General features: G+C 31.3%; 1 protein-coding gene and 1 pseudogene across 2 annotated transcripts in view; both read right to left on the bottom strand.

The window, feature by feature from the left end:
- LOC133192068 (protein-associating with the carboxyl-terminal domain of ezrin-like) overlaps positions 1–20,098 on the bottom strand; it is a 474,471-nt gene that overhangs the window by 364,234 nt on the left and 90,139 nt on the right. The window lies entirely within an intron of this gene.
- On the bottom strand, positions 15,421–19,507 carry LOC133192664 (uncharacterized; annotated as a pseudogene).

Raw genomic sequence — 20,098 nt, 5'->3', positions numbered from 1 at the left:
ATCTCTGGTATATGTGGAATGATCTTAAGTAGAATATACGGGTAAAAAATAAAGAGTCATAGCTGCCTCTCAGACGACACGGCTGACTCAAGAATTTAAAAGGAAATCACCTGATTCTATTTATAGATATACCTATTCAATTCAAGATCAAACTATGTAATATGATTTGAGGACGAGTGTTATATTTTCATAGTTGCAAGTATGTCAAATGACAATCATTTAATTTGTTCAATACTCAAATTCTGAGACAAAAGATTTATAAAATCAATAAAAATAAAACAAGTAGTTATGAATTTGCAAACTTTAATAAAATAGCTTAAGACTGTTTTTTCCTGAGATACTTTCAAAGTGTAATGTGTATATTATAACTTTCTGAAATTATGTATATCATAAAACGTAATAAAGAAAAACGTAGAAAAGATACACAAAGAAAAACAAATTTAAGAAAGCATCAATGGAAAAATGTGGGACTCGGTATCACCATATTTACATTCCAGCAATCATACCGCTGCGCCAACGAAGTCACTGACGTTGAATGAATAAATTTAAGACAGATTGCTAAATATAAAGATTATATGAGAAGAAAAATTGAATATATATTTTTGTCATTTTCAATATGAAGACCACCTTTAACCAAAGTGCAGTCATATCCAAATAAAATCACTCAAAAGTTGTTTTTCCTGGTTATGGGTAGTCTTTGGCAACTGAGTTTGTCATCTTTAGGTGGATACCTCAATATTTACTATATACTCCATACAAACTAGATAATTTTCATATTTATCATATGAGGAAACTATTAATATTGAAATATCATTATTGTGTGGTATGGTTTTACGCATGTACAAACTAAGAATGATTGTATGACAAAATTTTGGTTAAACAATGAATTTAAGAAATCACTAGTAGAGTAGGCGAAAATGCCTATCAAATGTGCTGTGGCTCTTTTACTAGGTGAAATATGAGCCTTTGTTTTTTATAGGGCTTTGCATAATATTAACGGCAATGTCTACAATATGCAGATGCAACACGCTTATATTGTGCATGTATAATAAATCTAAAAATATATTAAACATCAACCGTGCACTTGTATAAATGACTGAAAATACAAGACTTCAGAATATTAATGAATCTGATCAGTCCTGACCAACAGCATCCAAAAGATTGGGAATTTATCCCCCCCCCCCCTTTCCAAAAAAATGTGTTGCAAGGGGACCTATTGTGACGTCATCTTTGAGTTTATTGCGTAACTTATCTACATATATGCAGACGTCAACTATGCCGTTTCAGTAGCAAGATAAAATAAAGGCTAGGATTTAAGCATTTTCTTTTCTGCAATAATACTTTTAGTGATTTCATTTGTCAGCTGAACATTTTTATTTTATTGCTTTAGTATATTGAATTGATCTCTTCCCTTCTTGCTGGCAACATTTATCAAGTGTAAGGCTTAGTTGTATAAAAAAAAATATCATAATTTGTCATTTCTATAAAACATTTTTTTTAATATATAGTTTTTATGCTATTTTCATGACAAATATATTTGTATGAGCAATATAACTATGGCCAATCAATGATAAATTTAGTTCTTTAACATTACATGTATTACACGAAATACACCATTATAATTGCTCCTAGATAAGAACTCGCCTCTCGACTAACTTGGTATCCGCCACCGGAAATAGTCATGAAATGTCAAAATTAACATACTGCACATTACTCGAGCAAATTCTTACCATTATTTTTGCTTGTCTTTTATCAAATTATTTTCAAATATATATGTTTTATTTTGCTCGAGGGGTGTGCACTACTTCAATTTTGGGAATTTGTTGTAAAAATAGTGGAAAAAATAGCAATTTCCGGAAAGAACGGATGTTTAAATCCTGTGAATACCTCTAATCAACGTACTTGCAAAATTTTGTTATGCATATATCAAAACTACCAATCTTCTTCTACATATACATAGTAGGTATATTTTTGCAAAAGTGTATATCAAAATACGAAAAATCGTGGGCCTTCGAATAATACGTAACGTACTTAGTTCTTTATCCAAATTAAACCGATCCCGACCGGAATTATATAAAGAAGAAAGCTACTATGATTTCATCATGAAATTTGGTTGTTTTGTTTTAATATGGTTTACAAATTACTTGATTTATTTTTAAACATGTTTTCTAGGTGGCAGTTACCATTAATTTGATTACTTAATAATTTCGCATTAATTTCGATCGGGATCAGTTTTATTTCAATCGGGATTGGTTTCTATATTAAAAATTAGAAATATTTTCTAAAATCGGGTCTTCGTTGTATTTTATCATAAGAATATGTCTGTATTTTATTTCTTTTCTGTGAGTTACATGTTTTTAGATGATTTTATCCATAGATTACATATATCTTAATTACTAAATGTTTTTTCAGGTCCATGAAGATCTTTTAATTACTTGTAAAACATCTGTTTGATTTCTTGATACACACCTATTTAAAAAGATATTTATTTCATGTTACAATTAAAAAGCAAATTTTAAGCTTAATAAAATATCTCATTTCCAAGAAAAATAATTTTTTTTTTAAAATTATCTGGAATAAAAAGAAAATCTAAAAAAAAAAAAAAAAAATAGTCCTGCAGTGGCAAAATTATACATGCACGTACTTTATTCCAGCAAGTATTTTTTAATGTGTACAGCCTCGGCTTTAATCCAATTTTTTTCATCCATTCATCATATTAAGGAATATTTTCCTGCTCTAAGAAATTTAATTTGAAATAAATAAAAAAAACTACACTTACATACATATAATCATGATAATAGAGCCCAGAAATGATCGCACGAAAAAAAAGGGGGGGGGGTTCGTTTGGGCGGCATCCGTTTTGTAACTGGTTTGATAATAATGAGATATTTTGGAAATTTACCAACCTACTGACTTATTTTAACTCCACATAAAGTATAAGGATATGTGGAACAATTGTCAATTTTAAAAACAAAACTAAAAAAAAAATGTTCCATTGAATCAACTGCCGTTTTAGTGTCAGCTTGAAGTAGGGCTTCCAGCATTAGTATTGGCAACATTTTCCACATTAAGTAGTAAATTTATAGATTTCTATAACTTTTTTCCTATTTCATTTTTTACATTTTTAAAAAATTAAAGTCTAAACAGATTCTGAACCACCGACGTCAACACTAATAGTAAACAATCATTGCTAATTAGTGAAGTGGGATGTGACGAGTACTATCGTTCTTACAACTGTTAAAACTTATTCGGTCCGTCAGTCGATCGTGAGCAATCGCTGACTGCATATTTGATTTTACTGCATATAAGTTAACATATTTAAGTATTAACAACACTTCATGAAGTGCACATCTCGACTTTGTTGAATTTAATGTTGCGTAAATCTGGAATATTCATCATTACTGAATAATAAGAAATAATTCTTAATCTTTTCACATCCCAGTTTTATCAGAAATGTTCATAATAAAATACACTAGAAAAATTATTTTTAGGAATTATAAAATACCAGTATATGCATGTGCTATTAACTTGTTAAAAAAATAAAACAATTTAATCCTATTATGATTACTGTAAAGACGTTTTGCACATGTATAAACTGACTTGTTTTAAAACATCTATAGCTGAGGCACCGCCCGTGAATAAAATACATTCTGGATCACAATATTTAATGCACTCGGAAAAGTAATTGGACAGAAAAGAGAAATTATTTAACTTAACTTTTTAATAATCTTTTTCTTTGCACGTTTACATTTTACCAACTTCTGCGGAATATTTGCAACTATTGTGACGCAATATTAGATAGGTATTTGACGTCACTGATACATCAATGGAAATGTGTATTCAACCTGAAAAATAAAGCAAATTTTAAACTAAATATTATGTTTTGAGGTGAAAATTAATTCCGTTTTTGAAAATAAACCAATTATTTTTGGTTGATTGATATTCTTTAGCATATCAGTTCTAAATATCTCACAGGGGTTCTGATAGTAAGATGTTTAGCGGATTTCCCGATGCTACGGGAGACGACTCTTGCATCACAGAATTTTATAAAAATGACTGTCTATTTTGCAAGAAAACTACTGTTGAAAATATTTTTCCCACTGATTTTATTTTTTAAATTGAAAGATGAAATATTTCTTGATTTAGTTTGGAGTGAATTATAGTTCTGTTGAAAATGTATTAGAATTTACAGTTCTTTGTTTCCGACATACATTCAATGGTTTATGTAGAGGAATTCAAAAACACAAAACAAAACGATATTTTAGTAAATAAGCTATTTTCAAACAAATCTTTACTTACATTATTCCATATGGACTACATTAATATCATTTTCAATAGAATATCAAATATTCGTCACATTCGATGTGCCGCCTATTAATACAATACTGCCTGGTTTTCTGGTGGACTCCCTCTTAAATGCAATCGATAAACACTTATAAAATTTAATTCAAGGTATTGAACCCGGGTTCAATATATCGCATAATATTTTGAACCCGGGTTCATTTTTTCACTGCGATATAGTGAACCCCCATATAAGATACTGAACCCGTTGGGTTCATCATATTATGACCATAAAATATTGAGTCCCCTACCCTTTTCATTTAAGAGGGAGGGGGGTTCAAGATATTATGACCATAAAATATTGAGTCCCCCTACCCTTTTAATTTAAGAGGGAAGGGGGTTCACGATATTATGACCATAATATAATGAGTCCCCCTAACCTTTTAATTTAAGAGGGAGGGGGGGTTCAAGATATTTTGACCATAAAATATTGAGTCCCCTACTCTTTTCATTTAAGAGGGAGGGTGTTCAAGATATTATGACCATAATATATTGAGTCCCCTACCCTTTTAATGTAAGAGGGAAGGGGGGGGGTTATTTTAGTTATTTGGTGTAGAATATTTGGGGTTTGATGGTCAAAGACAATTATTTTTAATTTCCTGGTGACAATTTAAGACTTCAATATTTTGATTACATTAATTTACTCTCACTTCTTTAGGTATTGCACAGATATAAAAAAAAAATACAATTTTAACATAAAGATACCCAACACTTGAGACCTAACAATTAAATCAAAGTGAGTGTGTGGGAGACGGGTGTTAGATACTTTCACTTCCTTTTCCATAGTAGTCTTTAAATGGAGGTTCAATGCTTCACAGTCCCCTTATAAAATGTTGTGGGGTTGAACATTTCACTGCCATAATATCTTGAAGTTGACCCCCTCTTACCATTCAAAAATTATTTTTAGGTCAATAATTTTTAAACACCTTCCTATATACACATATATGTCTAATAGGGGGTACAGCATTTTACAGCCATAAATCCCATCTTAAACCTCCACCCCAACCTACCCAGAAAAAATTTAAAATTAGGAGGTAAAACATTTCAACGCCATAATCTTAGGAACCCCTATGCTTTAAACAGAGAATGTCTGTAATGAGGTTCAAAATATTATGGCCATAACGCTATAATATAATGAACCTAGGGTTCAAAATATTATGGCCCCAAGGCTATAATATTTTGAACCCCAGGATCAAAATTTTATAGGAGGGTTCAATATTTCGCAGCGATATTTTGAACCCAGGTTCAAAATATCGTGGGGTTCAGTATATTTTATGAATTTTTATGCACCTTTAATAACAAAAAAAAAATTGCGCAAGGCAAAGTTCGTATTTTTTGCTAAGAATTATTTACCATATTCTTTGATTAATAGAATTTTCGAACAATTGTTTCTTTTTGTATTACACAGAAAACCCGAAGATCCGAAAGTACAGTACCACAAGGGTTTTTTTTTAATTTGATCACACCAATCATGTTTAAGACTGTACACCTATCAAATTTCTATAAAAGTATACAAATGAACTAAATCAAAGGAGATTTGGGGACCAACCTCGCCCTATATTTCATTTGATTCATTTATTCAATTTTTAGTCTGTAATGGAAGAGTACATTTAACTTTTTTTTAGTATAAAATCTTTAATTGTTTATTAAGTACAATTAAGTGTTGTTCATAAAAATTATGAACATTATCCAGAAAATTAGTAGATGCATTTCATTGAAACAAAGTAGGGTTCAAAGTTATTACTAGGCTTGACACCAGGTGAGAGAGAGAGTTCAGGTTACACACAGGTCTAGGTGCCAAGTAGGGGGGAAAGGGGGGAGATTTTTGGCCAAACAAGAAGACAGGGTACTGATTAGGCAGATACATATTGGTGTCAGTTCTCTTCTCACTGGGGCGCTTCCACCTGTCAGTTACAGTATATACTCAGTTCATTTCCATGCCAAAATAGGTAAGTTGTATAAGAAAAAATAGTATGGTTTTTTTTTTATTTATTTATCTATTTATTTTTATTTTTTTACATCTTCTTAATGCAGTCGTTAATATGAATGGCAAACATCTATTTTATAATGTATAATTATCATATGATGAATTAAATGGAGCATGTTCACGTAAAATAAATTGTAATTAAACTTGTAGGCACATCAGAAAAACAAATAAATAGAAAAAATTTTAACATGCATTCTCTGTAAGCACCAAAAAATTTACTATAGGGCTTGGAAACGACATCTCTCCGATTTTGATGAAATTTGCACCATAGGTGCATCTTGGCACAAAACTAGGAAATATGGTGTTAGAAGTTTCACACGTGCACCCGGTTGCCATGGAGACGGGTCAATTGAATTTGGCCATTTTTGGCCCTTTTTGACCAAATAAAAACATGAAAATTGAGGAAATGTAAATGCATTTTTGTCTTTATGTAGTAAACTCAAACACAAATCATTGTATCATAAGAAAACATCAACTTTTAAGGTATACAGGGCATATAATCGGTTATTCCAGAATTATTCCCACTCTAAGAAAAAGGTCCTGTAAAATGACATTGTTTCTGAAAATGTGAAAAATGGGAAATTTGGTATTTTTTGAGAACTTTAAAGTTAAATAAAAAAAATTGTCTACGGAAATTTTTCAAATCTTATGTGTGTTTTATACTTCAGAATTAGGAGTGTCACCTCATGAAAAAATTGGAGTGGGATCTCAATTCTATTTTTAGTAACATGTATCTATAAATAGACATATTTCAGAAAAATCTAAAAAATCAAATTTGGGCAGAGTTTAAGATGCCATTGGTAGGTATTTAAGAAATATACTGTAAAAGTCAATATGTTAATGACAGAAACTGGACACCAATAACTACTATGCATATTATTTGAAGGGAGTTCCGTTTTCTATTTATAGCTTCAAATGCCTTAAAATAGACTTGTCTCATAATATGTGTAAAAATGACTATTTTCTATCATTTAGAAGCTCCACTAAAACATAAGTGATAAACATACTGCTATCACCAATATTTCATCAATTAGAACATGGGATAATACAATAACTCACACATTATTGAGGATAGGCTCTCATTTCTATAAATAGTACAAATGTCTAAAATTAGACACATGGGAAATTAACGACGAAATGTAGATTTTTGCACTAGTTCTCACATTAGAGATGAACAATTTGCATACTAACTGTCATTAACTGTAACTGACATAATGTGACTGACAAGTACAGGAAAGCATTAACTGAAATGCAGAATAATAAGCGGAGGTTTCCATTTCTATTTATAGTAACAATTGTTTAAAAATAGACATTCTGAAAATTATCAAGAAAATGTAGAATTTTGCACTATTTTCTCACATTAGGGATGGACAATTTGCAGACAAACTGCTATTAATTGTTAATAACATAAGGGGAACAACAAGTACAAGAAAGCATTAACTGAAATGCAGAATAATAAGCGGAGGTTTCCATTTCTATTTATAGTAACAAACGTTTTATAATTATGGAAGAAATGTAGAATTTTGCACTGTTTCTTACATTAGGGATGGACAATTTGCAGACTAACTGCTATTTACTGTTATTGACATCAGGTGACCGACAAGTACAAGAGAGCATTAACTGAAATGCAGAATAATCAATGGAGGTTTCAATTTCTATTTATAGCAACACATGTCTAAAAATAGACATATTGCAAAAAATCAAGAGAATATAGATTTTCGTACACTAGGAATGGAAATTTTGCCGATTAACTATTATTAACTGTTATTGACAAAAGGTGAATGACAAGAACAGGAAAGCATTTACTGAAATGCAGAATAATCAGCGGAGGTTTCGATTTCTATTTATAGCAACATACGTGTATGTCTAAAAATAGACATAGTGCAAATAATCAAGGAAATATATATAGATTTTTGCCCTATTTCTAACATAAGGGATGCTCAATTTGCAGACTAACTATTATTAATTTAATGTGACTGACAAGAACAAGAGAGCATTAGCTAAAATGCAAAATAATCTGCGGAGATTATTTCCATTTCTATTTATAACACCAAATACTTAAAAATACATATGTCTCAGCATATGAGAAAAAATGAAAATTTCCCCCAATTACAACCTTCACAAAAATATTTAAAATAACATTGCTCTCCAAAATATGCCATCTTCAAGTGCATGTGGTCATACAACACTTCACACATTAATGAGCATGGGCTCACCATTTTTTACTACAGTAACAATAAACTAAAAATATATGTAATGTATATATAGGAACTCCCATGGTTTGTGCTTGAATATGATTTTTATCCAACCAGTTGTGTGGTTTTTATACTCCCGAGCCTTAGCGAGGGGATAAAAAACTCACAACGAGTTGGATAGAATTCATATCCAACCACAAATCATGGGAGATTCTTTTTATCCTATGTTTTATACATCACAATCAATGTTTTACACTGTTTTTATATAGGAATCTACTTCATTTTACTTCTCCACTCTCACGCTTAAACGCATTGTGACGTCATTACTGTGGGATATCAAAAAAAAAAAATCCAATGAGTGATATCCACGGGATAAAGGGGTAAACATGTGTAAGATCACCTATTTTTCGTGGGGTTATTTTTTCGTGGTTTGAAGAAAAAATGAGTTGGTGAAGGGGATTTTCTTTGTGAATGAAGAAAAGCTTGGTTGATATATATCTGAATTTTACATTTCGTGGAGGACATATATTTGTGGGTCTCTCTATGCCATAAAACACCCACAAAATTTAATGATTTTACAGTATCTCAAATAATTTAGAAAATGTAGGTTCTTAAATGCACTATTTCAAACATAAGAAGTGGAAAATTTGCAGATTTTCTGTCATAACCATATTGTGACTTACAAGAACTAGTCAATATTAATTGAAATGCAGAATTACCAGTACTAGTAGAGGTTTCCATTTCTATTTATAGCAATAAACATCAACAAAAACATACCCCTCAGCATATAAGGAACCAGAAGTCTCTGACGAGACTGTAGCTCTACTGGTATTTATTTAACAAAGGAAGAGAAAAGTAGCTAGCACTTGGACTTGACAGTAAATAAAAAATATATATCCTTATTTAGCTTCTTTTTGTGTCAAGATTGCAGTTGGTCAAAAACTGTAATAGGAGTAGCTTTTGAAAGAATTGACGAAATTTCCTTTTTTATTTTTTTTGGTTACCATGACAACACTGTTATCTAAAACTAAAATCTAATGTGCAGGATTATGTGTCTTCTTGGAATCAGATCAAAGCAGTAGAAGAGGCTTCCTGATAGAATTTGACAGGAATTTTTAATTTTAGTCACCATTTCAACGCCATTCATCAAAACCAAAAACTGATAAGCAGAGTGATGTATCTCAGTGTAGTCTACTTGTATATAATTTAATTTTGGTTTTTACTCGTCATTTGATTGGATAAAAAATTAGTTTATACTATATAACCTGTGTTGCCTAGGTTACACTGACTTAAGTCAAAAACGTATCGATCCGCTTGATGTTACATTTTAATTATGTACAATTTGAAGGAGAAATTGTTATTTTTTCACACTTAGTGCCCGCTGAAATATGGCTAAAATAATAATGCCTTGGCATTAAACAGTAATCAATCAATCAATTACACTTGGTGAAGGAATATTAAATAATAAGGATTGAATTTAATAGCTACCCAGTATTAAAAGTAAGTCCCAATAAAGCTAAAAATGACAATCTTACACCAATTAGAAAATTCGTAGAAATTTTTTTTTTACAGTTCTACCAATCTCCACTATATTTCACACATTATTGAGAATGGGTTCTCCAGTCTTTTTATAGAAATATGTCTAAAATAGACATATTGTGATTTTTTGAAAGATGAAGATGCTCAGTATTTTAGACATTATGGATGGAAAATCTGCAGACTGTCATAAACATCATTTGGCTTACATGTACAATTATAAGTCACAGTTAATTGAAATAATTCAATAAACAAAAATAATTTACAAACATTTACCAATATCTTTAAAAAAAATTAAGTATGGTCCTTCATGCATATATTTCCATTGTATCATTTTTAGTGTTTGGTGGCAAAATTAACAAGAGGTCCAAGAGCTTTGAATCGCTCTTCTGATAAACTGTACAACCTATCACTTCTATTTGAAGCCTCTAAGTATCCTGTATATTTAGATAAAGTCTTGAAATTCCAAATCGTCATCTTGACCTACATTTTAGATGAAACACTCTGAGAACCCAAGATGATTCTAAGCCCATTAGTATCCGAAATATTGAATTATAGTCATATAAATTGAAAAGTAGGTCACGGTGACTTACTTTTCAGTCAATTTACTCCGAGGACCCAAGATGCATCAACTGACAAAGTTTGATGATGCTAACCCAATTAGTACCCGAAATATTTAATTAGAGTGATATAAATTGAAAAGTAGGTCATGGTGCCCTACTTTTCAGCTGACGTTTTTCGAGGACCCAAGATGCATCAACTTACAAAGTTTTATGATCATAGGCCTTAAAATGTCCAAATTATGCCTCTAAAACGCTTTGAAATCGAATGCCTGCAAAGTTCAAAAAGTAGGTCACTGTGACCTACTTTTTAATAAATATGTTTTATGGCCCCAAGATGCATCATCTTACAAGATTTAATGATTCTAAACCTCTCAGTATTCGAATTAATGACCTTAATTGTTTTAAAAAAGATTAGCCATAAAATTCAAAAAGTAGGTCAAGGTGACTTACTTTTTAGTCAACGTACTCCGAGGACCCAAGATACATCAACTGACAAAGTTTGATGATCATAGGCCTTAAATTGTTCAAAATATGCCTCTAAATCATTTTGAAAAAGAATGGCTGCAAAATTTAAAAAGTAGGTCACCGTGATTTACTTTTGAGTCAACATGATATGAGGTCCTCAGATGCATCAACTGACAAGATTTGATGATCCTAGTTCTTAAAATAAACAAAATATCAACATTATAATATAATGTAATTTTTGGTCAACTTTGAAGAGACCTTGAGACCATGCCCTTTGCCCCAGGGTGATTTCCCGTGCAAATTTTAATCTACAACATATCCTTATCCTTTTGTGTAAGTTGGTGATAATCTGCCCAGTGGTTTTTGAGAAGAAGATTTTTTAGCATTCAGTACTTTTGTTTCTATTTTCCTAATTATCTCCCCTTTTTTAAGGGTCACAACCCTAGTTTTAGTAAAAATGGGAGTTGTTGGGCCAAGGATACCCTGTAACAAATTTGACAATAATTGGCCAAGGGGTTCTTGAGTTATGGCCCATATTCTATAAAGCTTACACACATCGCACAAATGGCCATAGCATTAGCTCTTTGAGCCTTTGGCTCAGAAGAGCTAAAAATGGAAACCTCCACCGATTATTCTACTTTTCAGTTAATGCTGTGTTTTTCTTGTCGAATACATAACCTTTTTAACAATAAGTCTGCAGATTTCCCATCCCTCATGTGAGAAATAGTGCAAAATTCTACATTTCGTCTATAATATGATTTTTAAAACATTTGTTACTATAAATAGAAATGGAAACCTCCACTGAATGTACTGCATTTCAGTTAATGCTGTCTCGCTCTTTTCAGTCGCCTTATGTTAACAACAGAAAATAAGAGTTAGTCTGCAAATTGTCCATCCCTAATGTGAGAAACAGTGCAAAATTCTACATTTCTTTAATAATTTGCAGTATGTCTATTTTTAAACATTCGTTACTATAAATAGAAATGGAAACCTCCGCTTATTATTCTGCATTTCAGTTAATTCTTTCTTGTACTTGTTGTTCCCCTTATGTTATTAACAATTAATAGCAGTTTGTCTGCAAATTGTCCATCCCTAATGTGAGAAAATAGTGCAAAATTCTACATTTTCTTGATAATTTTCAGAATGTCTATTTTTAAACAATTGTTACTATAAATAGAAATGGAAACCTCCGCTTATTATTCTGCATTTCAGTTAATGCTCTTCTGCACTTGTCAGTCACATTATGTCAGTTACAGTTTATGACAGTTAGTATGCAAATTGTTCATCTCTAATGTGAGAACTAGTGCAAAAAATCCACATTTCGTCATTAATTTCCCATGTGTCTAATTTTAGACATTTGTACTATTTATAGAAATGAGAGCCTATCCTCAATAATGTGTGAGTTATTGTATTATCCCATGTTCTAATTGATGAAATATTGGTGATAGCAGTATGTTTATCACTTATGTTTTAGTGGAGCTTCTAAATGATAGAAAATAGTCATTTTTACACATATTATGAGACATGTCTATTTTAAGGCATTTGAAGCTATAAATAGAAAACGGAACTCCCTTCAAATAATATGCATAGTAGTTATTGGTGTCCAGTTTCTGTCATTAACATATTGACTTTTACAGTATATTTCTTAAATACCTACCAATGGCATCTTAAACTCTGCCCAAATTTGATTTTTTAGATTTTTCTGAAATATGTCTATTTATAGATATATGTTACTAAAAATAGAATTGAGATCCCACTCCAATTTTTTCATGAGGTGACACTCCTAATTCTGAAGTGTAAAACACACATAAGATTTGAAAAATTTCCGTAGACAATTTTTTTTATTTAACCTTAAAGTTCTCAAAAAATACCAAATTTCCCATTTTTCACATTTTCAGAAACAATGTCATTTTACAGGACCTTTTTCTTAGAGTGGGAATAATTCTGGAATAACCGATTATATGCCCTGTATACCTTAAAAGTTGATGTTTTCTTATGATACAATGATTTGTGTTTGAGTTTACTACATAAAGACAAAAATGCATTTACATTTCCTCAATTTTCATGTTTTTATTTGGTCAAAAAGGGCCAAAAATGGCCAAATTCAATTGACCCGTCTCCATGGCAACCGGGTGCACGTGTGAAACTTCTAACACCATATTTCCTAGTTTTGTGCCAAGATGCACCTGTGGTGCAAATTTCATCAAAATCGGAGAGATGTCGTTTCCAAGATTTTTTGGTGCTTACAGAGAATGCATGTTAAAGGAAGAATAAAACTTGCACGCATAGACAAAATTTATGTAAATGTTATCAAGGTCACTACATTGTATATGTATTTATGAATCATTTTGTAACAATCCTTTAAATAATTGATTGTGCATACATTTAGATTAGAGGCATAAAACACAATTCTGTTATCAGACGATGCTTTTAAAATATTGATTAAAAAGTGCCTGTACTTGTGTTTGTGAAAAAAATGAATAACTTGTTATTGATTAATTCTGTCATTGATACAAAGATAAGCCTAATATAGCTGCTGCTATTTTATTTATTCATTTATTTTTGCACACAATGTAATTACTGTTTTATGTTTCTTTAATTATCAAAACAAAGTTAAAAAGTCTTGCTTTTGTGACTCTGTCTGCGTAAAGGAATTATAATATTTCTATTTTTGACGAAAAAATATTTCTTACAAATCGACAATTAAAAAAAATAATGAATGACTTGTAGATCGATTATTTCATGCCCAAAAATAGAATTTAACTTTCGATTTACACTCTCTGCTTGGTCATGGTACTTCACGTTTATTTATTTATTTATTTATTTTATTTTTTCTTAAACATATATACCAGAGTTATAGCATTAATTTTTCTCTCTGTTCAATGGTTAAATTAATCCTAAATAAACTAGAAAACTGACCAGTCTGCAAGGGCCCCCCCGAGGGGTAGAAATATAAGGGTTCAGCTTACAGAATGAGAATTTTAATTGATTACAAAAATTGAAAAATATACGAAGAAGAATATGCAATAACAACTGTATTTATAAAATTTCAAGATAATTCATAAATATCCAACAATCTGTAAAGAGTAACCTTGTATTTACATAAGGCAGTAAAAAACATCATATCTATAATAACTCATTTAAATGTATATTTAAACAAGAATAAAGCATGTGTTTTATAAAATGCCAGCCTTCAGTGAATGCCCAGGCTTGACCTTAACTTCAAAACAAACATCAGTTGCAGACAAAGGTTAATTCATATAGTTCCGACTTTTCTCCCGAAGCCCCGCCCACCTTAGTTACTGTAACTAAGTCCCACATGATGGCAATACCGGCTTCATCATCCTCGGTGGCGACCGACAGTTTAAAGTCGATTCCAGATGACTTCTGTGTGAAATACCTACCCAATAGTTCAAAATTATCTGAAAAAGTTTTATGAAAGGGTTTGAATCACTTTATACCCAAGGATATATCCATAATATTAAGATTTTCAGTTGCAGCACGATGCTGGAGGTCCATGCGAAAAAATCAATCGCTGCACCAACTTAGTTTGGAAATAAAGAATAGTTCGATAACCGAGTCTCATTGCTCCTGTAAAATTGGGTATGTGTATAAATCACCCAAATGTTTGCGTATTTTTCAAGAAATTCTTGATAAATCAGGGTTTATATAGGTTAGGCCTAGGCACCTAGAATGTAAACATTTGTGACCTAATTAATTTTCATGGTAGATATGCAAACGTGATATAAATAAACGCTTGGCTCAGGATTTTTTTTTTAAATATATAGGGCCTAATGAATAAATTCAGACAAAATACACATAAATATTATTGGCCAACTTCTCTATTTACTAGGCCAAACCGAATTCCTTTCAAGTTGGCAATTTATCTCTTTTTTTTTTCTTTTTTTTTTTTTTGGATAGGCCTAGGCCTAAATAATTTAAAAATCCTCAGGTATGCATACATGTACATTAGAAATAATGCTGGTCAATTTTCCTTAAAGCTTAAATGGCCACTGTTCCCATGTAGTTGGGCTAATAAAAAGTCTGCAAGGGTTCAAACTCCATAATTTTTCAAATGTACCTGAACAACAAAGTTGTACAAGCATCCCACAGCATTGGCATGTGCCCAGGGGGGTCAAAGATCAAGCCTGTCCCTATAAATCATGTGGTGGTAGCAAGACCAACTGAATCAAGGAAAAGGAAACCTGTGACATGCCAGTTAGACTTAAATCAAGAGTATGTGAAAAAGACAAAGACTTTCCTCTTTTAGAAATATAACCATTGTATTTTTAATAATACAATATTCTTCATGGCTACAATTAATTGTCTATAAATATGAGATCAGATTTTATAACAGTCTTAATAATAAGATAAAAATTATCCACTTGACAAAATCTTAATTCATACATCATATTTTAATATCAGTCTACCCAAAGTGTCCAAAAATGACATAATGCAGCTGAGTTCATTAAAAGGAACCCCTCTGGGGCATCCATTAGTAAACACTCCCCTTGGTGATGTGCAGATAGGCTCAATATTGTCATATCAGGTACATGTTCACAATAACCACAATAAATATTTATTTTAAAAATATAAATGCAGTTGGGGAACTGCCTATTGTTTAAAAATACAGTACATGTATATATAAATTATCCACTGAACAATGCTAAATGCAAAAATCAATGATATGGGTCACAACTAACATGAGTAAAGTAGACTATTTACTATGTTTATTGTCTTACAAACACATCATGGAATAATGTCAAGTGACAACATACAGACCAAATTTTGTTAATATTTTTAAATAATGATGTTGGAATGCGCACAGACAGTATCTTGTAGGTTTTAACTTTAGCAATAAGTCTTTCAATGTGCACACGATGCTTTGCAATTTTTTCAGTAAGGATGGTATCTGAAACTGACATCTGAGATGTTGATGAAGCCATTGGTGGAATATTCAGCAGCAAATTAAGTTTACATAATTCTTCCTTAATAGTAAAACCTTTATCAGCCATAATAGCATCACCATCTGTAACATAACCCTTCAACTTTAGTGTTTCAAGAACATCATAAAACCCAGACTGTTCACATATTTGTTTATCTGAAATACATCCTGTAAACAATTCGGATGCAAAAATCACTGAACCATTTGGATCACAACCAATAAATGCCTTTAAAGTAGTACTAGACTTATAATCACTATAAAGCTGACTTTGCAAACCAAGTGCACATGGTGCTTGTGTTCTAAATTCAGTCCCATCAATTATTATTAATGATGTCAACGAATATTCGAACATTCGAATATTTATTCAATGAGTTGATATTCGAATATAAATTTAAGATTCGAATATTCAGTGTTTTACAGATTTCGTAAAAAGAAGTACTGTGATTAATACATTTTGATTAAATGAAAAACTTCTTAGAATGTCTTAAAGACGTTAAGAGTATACTTATCAAAATAAATTTAATTGATCATTGAATGAGTGTCTGATAGAATTAGTCCTGTAATTATTATTGTAAAGGGCTCAATTTCAGAATAAATGTGTAAATAACTTGATTATCTCGGGTTGTACATAATTCTGAATTTTATATTCATTATCGATAAATTAATTACCGGTAATTACGGAGGAAAATTGTCTATGGGAATATTTTTTTATATTTTAAAAATATTTTATTAAAGATTATAATCACATCTCTTATTAGACCGATAATTGTAATTAATTACACGTTTTGAAATCTAAACAGAATACGACTATTCTGCCTTTGGTAAGACAATTGGTTCCTCAGTTGGAGCTACTATAAATTCATTAAATTATTAAATTTGTTAAAATCATATTTTTCTACATTTAAATCAATTATTTATTTTCAAACATTGGCAAATATCAAATGGAATTCCTTATGGTACATCTACAAAAGCCTTCACACAATTTTACTTCCAATATAAGAATACCTACGCTAAACTTTTCATGAGAGTAGGATCATGCATATTTATAATAAACCAGATTTTATTTATTTTATCGAATATTCGAATATATTCGAATACTTTCACTGAATATTCGAATATGAATTATTGACAAAATTGACATCCCTAATTATTATTAAAGTTGTGGGGTAATCATGTTTAAAATCTTTTGGCATGTTATTAATAATAATATCACGATGTGGCCAAATACAAAGTTGCCCTAACTTTAAGTACATAAGTGAAATCCAAGCATTGAATACAATTCCTGATGACTGTAGTGAAAGTTTAAACCTTACTGATATATCTTTAAGACCAAATTTAAGTTATGTCTTAGTCTACATAAAGTTAAAAACTTGCAGTGACAATTTTCTAATGTCTTTGCGACCCTTTTCATAATTTATCGAGGATCCATCAGATACCAAAAATGCCAGAGGACTAGCAAATCTAATGTACACAATACCAGTGTAATATTTAAATACATTTTTCAACTTTCCCTCTCTTCTTAATACTTCATCAACTCCAAATGTTGGCTTCTGATTTTCAGATTTCTGTTGATCTTTAAGCTCTTTTATTTCTGTTTCCAGTTTGCAGATGGTGTCTTTATACTGCTTCTCTTTTTCTCTTAACATGTGTAGTTCAGCAGCCATTGCAAACATATCAATCCCAGAAACCCCTAGAAAAGAAATTAATATATTTGTACTTCAATTGCTGATACTGTGAAATATTTTTCAGACAAAAAAAATTAAGGAAGTTGAGCCAGCAATGTCAAATGGTTGTGGCAATACAGATGTGTTTCACCAAGCCCCTGTTCCTTTGCCACTGCAGTTTACAGATTTAAATGAAGATAACAAAGAATGTGAACCTATTGAAATTGAAATCAATACTCGCGAACAAAGCGAGTCTGCACTGTGGTATAATGAACGAAAAAAGCTACTAACTGCTTCTAATTTTGGCAAAATCTTACAAAGAAAATCAACACCTAATGACAAATTTTTAAAAAGCTTGTTTAGTTTAAAAAAGATTACAGCCCCCTCTTTGGATTATGGTAAAATTCACGAAAAAGATGCGAAGTCCAGATACTTAAAAGACTACCCGTCTAGACATATTCATTCATGCGGCCTTGTTATAAACAAGGAGTTTGCTTTCTTAGGGGCAAGTCCAGATGGTAAGGTTTGTGACAATGGCCAATGTGGCCTTTTGGAAATTAAGTGTCCTTACTCTGCTAGGAACATGACAATCACAGAAGCATGTGACAATATTAGAGATTTTTTTTTGTCTGCTAACAATGACATAATTACACTGAAAAACACTCATGCATATTATGCACAAGTTCAGGGTCAACTCCTGATCACAGGTTGTACATTTTGTGATTTTGTTGTTTTCACAAAAAAGGATATTTTTGTAGAAAGAATACAGTCTGACCTGCCATTCATGGCCACTATGCTTCAAAAATTATGTGTTTTCTTCAAAACCTATGCAAAACCATTTCTTGCAAATCAAAATGTACAATACTGAATAAAATAGAGAAAAATTTTGCCTACAAGGTTCTTCTGTTTGTACAGCAATGTTGCTACTGTTGTTAATTTTGAATGGAACTTCATTCTCCATTGAAGTTGAATCCACACTGCCTTCTCCATCCACGGTACTGTAATAAACAAAGCATTTTTTAACCATACTAGTTCATTAAAAAAAATGAACTTTCAATGATCTGTGTGCATACAGTTTACATGTGGGATTCTACCTTAGAATTCTCTTTTTTGATGACACTGTGTGATTTTCAGAATAAGTCCATTTGAGAGGTGGTCTTGTTGGACGAAGAAATGAGCCATCAGCTGGTATTGGATCTGGAAACTGCACAGTTGGTCCATTACCTCCAACGAAATGCTGTAAATGATTTTAAGAAAATAATTAAACTTAATAGTATGTCCGAAATTTTCTGCTACCGTACTGGTATATCAAATGCATGACAATTTTTTAAAAGATTTTTCGTAGTCAAAGAAATACAAAACGCATGATCAGTCCTAGTCTGAATCATATTCTGTACACAATCATCTTTATAAATAAAATCATTCCTTTTTTTCTCTCTTTCAACATAAAATAAGCCTAAAGCTATCCTCACTTTAATGCCACCCGAATTTGCACGAAAATGTAGCATAATCTTGTACATCATGAATAGCGATTTACCTCATTCTTGCATGTTTTTTAAATAAAATTTAATACTTATTACCCTTTGAACATGAAAATATCAACAGTCATACCTTTGAACAAACTGCCTATGTTTATTTATCCGCTGGACGTTCAGCTGGTCGTGTGGGCGCCCGCATGCCTTGATCCAACGAAGGCATTTCTCAAGATTAGTCTTAGGTTTGGGGAACAAAATAAGCTTTACCCCATTCTCTAACCTCTCTGGGTACCTCTCATCAACATTACAGGTCCCCCAAGCGCATCACAAAACCATTTCACCCAAAAGTTTGGTCTGCCTTACAGACTTCCCACAAGTTTATTTGTGGGACAACATGGCAGCCGATCGAAGTGTCTCTGTGCCTAATTATGCGTAACGATCTGATTGGCTGATAAAAAGCATTTGATTGACAGGCCGGAACTATGAATTTATCTTAAAGTGACAAATAAAGATAAGCCTAGAAAATTCTCTGCCCCAGACGAAGATAATTAATCCCAGGGGATTAATTGTACTGCTCTCACATCCTTTTCTTCTAAGTTTACAATAAGAAAATTCTCTGCCCCAGACAAGATAATTAATCCCAGGGGATTAATTGTACTGCTCTCACATCCTTTTCTTCTAAGTTTACAGTAAGAACTCTTTCAGTAATGATAGAATGAGTTTATTATTGGACTATCTGTTGTAATTAATATTATTCTTGAATTTACATAAGGCAACAACAAAAAAATGAATTAATAAATAAAATAAATAAAAACAAAAAAAAAAATTTAAAAACATATCTTTATGTATATCTTGTTTTCAGAATTTAATAAAATCATAACTCATTGTGTATTTTACCAAAATAAAGTATGAACATTATTTAAATCC

Source organism: Saccostrea echinata, unplaced genomic scaffold, assembly GCF_033153115.1.
Source record: "Saccostrea echinata isolate AGI-Se365-2 ecotype Australia unplaced genomic scaffold, CSIRO_AGI_Sech_v1 ptg000025l, whole genome shotgun sequence".
NCBI classification, from domain to species: domain Eukaryota; kingdom Metazoa; phylum Mollusca; class Bivalvia; order Ostreida; family Ostreidae; genus Saccostrea; species Saccostrea echinata.
The sequence above is the reverse complement of the archived record's forward strand: the minus strand, read 5'-3'. Positions and strand labels throughout refer to the sequence as shown.